This window comes from Phalacrocorax aristotelis, unplaced genomic scaffold, assembly GCF_949628215.1.
Source record: "Phalacrocorax aristotelis unplaced genomic scaffold, bGulAri2.1 scaffold_36, whole genome shotgun sequence".
Lineage (NCBI taxonomy): Eukaryota > Metazoa > Chordata > Aves > Suliformes > Phalacrocoracidae > Phalacrocorax > Phalacrocorax aristotelis.
In genome coordinates this window covers 185551-189905 of record NW_027441354.1, presented here as the reverse complement: position 1 = coordinate 189905, position 4355 = coordinate 185551, and the positions used below count along the sequence as shown (strand labels likewise).

At 55.5% G+C, this 4355-nt stretch overlaps 1 long non-coding RNA gene across 1 annotated transcript; it reads right to left on the bottom strand.

The window, feature by feature from the left end:
- Positions 1–210: 210 nt before the first annotated feature.
- LOC142051388 (uncharacterized) lies at positions 211–2977 on the bottom strand. The gene is made up of 2 exons (XR_012658455.1): positions 2599–2977; positions 211–751 (listed from the first exon to the last, which is right to left on the bottom strand). It is a non-coding gene; the product is annotated as an uncharacterized LOC142051388 (long non-coding RNA).
- Between the last annotated feature and the right edge of the window lie 1378 nt (positions 2978–4355).

Below are 4355 nucleotides of genomic sequence, written 5' to 3'. Positions count from 1 at the left end.
GAAGCTAATGCTAATGCTGCAAAATAAAGAGTGGATTTTCTTTTTTGGGTTTAGGTGAGCGCTAAACATGACATGTGCGTATGTGCGTGTGTCTCTCGCAGGTTTTTGTCATACACCCCACCCTCCCACCCCAAAAAAACAACCCACACATGCCACGCGTTAAACAGTGGTTTTCCGTTGTACTTAGAAGTGCTTACATAGGTGTGTTGGTTTTTTTCTTTTTTATTTTTTAATGCAGAAACAGCAATACGATAGATTTAATACAGCTAGCAATTAGATGGGTGTAGCTTTAGAGCGTCGGCTGTTTACAAAGCAACCGCACACCTTCTTTAACTCACAGTTTAAACAAGTAAACTTGCAGTGCATCACACGTGCTTTGTACAGTCACGTTCCACACGGCAGGCCAGATGCTTCACCCTGCCTTGTCCTTGTTGCCCCGACTCCAACGGGACCGCCGAGGCCATCCTGGGGACAGCGCCGCTTTCTAGCAGCTGGGTTGCTTGCCTGGACGCCCCACAGACAAAGAGTCATTTCCCCACTGAACCTCTTCTCAAATAATTTCCTAGCCCTGCAGGCCCCACGTCCTTTGGTTCATATTTCCTTTTTTCCGGGCTTGATGCACAGGACTGACGATTTCCAGAAATAGAAACAGAGGCTGATTCAGTCCAGGCTCAACATTCTCTGACCTAAACCAAACTGTCTTCGAAGAGATAGCTGTACCGTAGGCACCACCTCGGGAACAGAAGTTGCCCTGTCATAAAAAAAAAAAAAAAAAAAAGAAGGAAAACAAGGCATTTCAGGCTGAGGAGGCTGAGCGGTGTGCTGGGGGCGGTGGGGGTTGGAAAGAAACAGTTCAGACGATTAGAGCGAGCTTAGCGTTGCAAAGCGTGCCATTATTTTTAATTTGGCAGTCAGAAGACAATAGATTCTGACACTGATTTCCTGTGTGCTGCGGGAGTTCTCGCCTCAGCATTCCTGTGCACCATTTTACTTTTGTGTCCCGTCCGCTTCGCTTTTGCGCTGTAGCTCTCCGGTTCTAGCTACGCTTCCCACCACCCCCATTACTCTTTGACAAGCCCAGCTCTCACTGTGCTTCCCTTCCCTTCCCTTCCCGTATGCGCGTGCAGGGAAAAGCCCGCGCGTCTGCCACTACAGGACACGCTCTGGGAGGCAGGAGAGATGACGACGCTCCCTGACAGAGGACACAGCTGAGGGGCGGTCCGCCGGGGCTGGGGAGATGGCAGCACCTTCCCTCAGCTGCCCCATCCGAGCACAGGTGCAGGTGAGCACTGAGGAGAGACAAGCAGGCAGGAGCCGCAGAGCGAGAGAGAAAATAAAATTCACGGGTGGGTGCTACTTGCGTCTCATTTTTAGCGCAAGGGATGAATTCTCAGCACATTCTTGGAGCTGCCCCTTTGGGACTCACGGAGAAGAGGGAGGTTGGCCACGCGGTGCAGCCCAGCTCTGCTTCCCCTAAATGGTTTTACTGTTCAGGTGTTGCCCTAATCTGGCCGGTACCCCTGCAAAGAGTTTGGGATTTCTGCTGCCTCTCCGGGCCAGCCGCAGACCCTGACTTCATCGCAGCGAATGACCCTGCGCTCGTCAGAGCGGTTGCCGAGTCACATCCCGCTGCCTTCCCTGCAGAACCGGTGACCCTTTTTCAGCCCTTGCCCCCTCTTCTCTCCGCTCGTTGCCCATCCCTTTATCAGTGCCGGCACCGATCCTGCCTCCAGCTCGCCCTGTCTCCACCTGCGAGCGCCCAACAGGAGCTAAATGTCTCCTCAAGGACGCACGGAAGAGACGCGCAGGTAACCCAGCACAGACCCCCTGCAAACATCTTCTTTCCATTTTCTTTCCTCTCCTGACACGAAGAGATGACTTAGGAAAAAGCGTACTGCTCACACTTCACCTGCACTGCTTCTACTTTCACTTTCGCTCTCCTTGGCAGTAATTAATAGCGGTGGCTGGGGGGGCTGGGGCATTCCCCCAAAGCGGCTGCAGTTACATCCGGGCGGTTGTGGCACTCCATTAGCTCTGTAGTTTTTAAATCTAAATCTTCTGGAATTGTTAGTTCTGCTCAGGAATCACCCGTACCTGCAAATTTTCTTAATAGCTACGCTTGACCCCAGCCACTGTTTAACAGCTCACCTTTATTTCTCTTCATTTAAGAACCTAAAGCTTCGTTTACTGCTTGGGTTGGAAGCAGGAGCTGTCGCTGCCTCTGAACTTTCTAACAGCCCTGTTACAATTTCAGTACTACCCGCTCCCAATTTAGCTTTCCGGGTCGATTTTCATTCTAGATTCGAAAATTTCCTTATTTTGTTTCTGATCAGGAGTCATTAATGCCTGCAGTTGATTTAGTAACGGCTGTATTTAGATTGAGCTATTAATGACTCGCAACTCTATTTATGGCATAAAAAAGGACTGCCTTTATTTTTTTTAACTACAGATTAGGAATAATGACTGCCTGGTTTGTTCAGTAATAGGTGTGATTAAATTTAGTCACGACTCCTCCCTAAATAATATGTATTTATTTGCACTCTAACAATTTAACCTTCCCTTTACCGGCCAGGGGCACCGACAAGTGCCCGTGCGTACCTCCGCTCCCCCTGCGCCGGCTCCCCAGGGAACAGCCTCTTACCCTGACCAGAGTCTGCAGCGGCCCGTTGTCATCCCAGCTCCTCGCCCTCGAGAAAGCGGCCGCCTGAAGCGGCGGCAGCTCCGCTGCTGCCCAGAGGGGACAGAAATGGCGCGGGGTAAAGCTCTCCGGGCCGCCTGCGTCCCGCGCGGAGGCGGTGACCTCAGCAGCCTGTACGCTGTTGGGGCCGAGCCAACAACCTGAGGAGGAGTCGCAGGGCGTAGCTGTTTCTGCAACAACCACGCTTTCCCGCCTGGCTGGACAAGAAAGCGGGGCCTGCGGGGGCCTGGAGAGGCAGCATCGCTGCAGGTTGTGCCACGGCTGTTGAGAGGCCAAGGCAACACCTGAAACAGTGAACGGCACAACTAGTGAAAACCCCCAAGGTTCCGGGTTCAGTAAAGACAGGAATTGCAGCAGCACAATAAAATGATCTCACGAGGGGAAAAAAAACAGCAAAGCAAAAACCAAACCCCAAACAGAACACCATACCACTAACCCGTCTCACCGCCCCCTCAGCGCCCAAAACAGCATCCTGGGAGAAAAAAAGCAAAGCAGGCCACAAGGGACCTTTCTAGTACAGATGCCGCCAAAGAGTGCCAAGCTCTGGAATCCTTACCTCAGGCAACGCCTCCGCTTCTCTAAACGCCAGAGCACGCCTGCCCGGGGGGCTGAGACAGCCCCAAAGCTGCGACCGCCCGAGGGAACACGGGAGCACCGACGCCAGAGAAGCCCAGGGCCAGAGCCGGGGCTCTTCCACCCCCGGGCCCCGCCCCCGCCCTTCCCACAGCGCCCCGCGAAAGGGGCGGGCCGAGCCCCCCGGGGGGTGAAGGCCCCGGGAGCCGTACGAGAGCCGCCTGGAGTTCCCGGCACGGGAGGGAGGGGGGAGAGAAAACACCCAAACCGAGCCCCCCGAGCGGAGCAAACACAGGCTCGGGCTGTTGCCGGGGGGCGGGGCCTGTCGCTAAGGGGAGAGAGCCGGCACCGCCCCCCGGGCCGTTGCCGGGGGGTGGGGCCTGTCGCTAAGGGGAGAGAGCCGGCACCGCCCCCCGGGCCGTTGCCGGGGGGTGGGGCCTGTCACTAAGGGGGTGTGTCCAAAGGGACGCTGGCAATGCCCCTGGAGCCATCACCAAGGGCAGGGCCTGTTGCTATGGAGGGTGGGGCCAGGCAGCACCAGCAACACCCCCAGGCTGCCACCAGGGGGTGGGACCTCTTGCTAACTGGGGATGCTGGGGAGCACACGAGCACGGCCCCACCCCACCAGGCCCTCGCCAGGGGGCGGGGCCTGTCGCAAAGGTGGGTGGGGCCAGAGGGGTCAGACATCAGCCCGCGCGTATAGACCAGTGCGTCCCAGTAATGACCAACATGCCACACAGTATGGATCCCAGTACATCCCAGCTCCCTCCCAGCGACGCCCAGTACATCCCAGTTCCCTCCCAGTACATCCCAGTTCCCTACCAGTGCAGCCCAGTACATCCCAGATCCCTCCCAGTCCGTCCCAGTTCCTTCCCAGTCCGTCCCAGTACATCCCAGTTCCCTCACAGTACATCCCAGTTCCCTCACAGTTCACACACAGTTCACTCCCAGTTCCATTCCAGTACATCCCAGTACATGCCTGTTGCCTCCCAGTTTCCTCTAAGTACATCCCAGTACTTCAAAGTTCCCTCCCAGTACATCCCAGTTCCCTCACAGTACATCCCAGTACTTCACAGTTCACTCC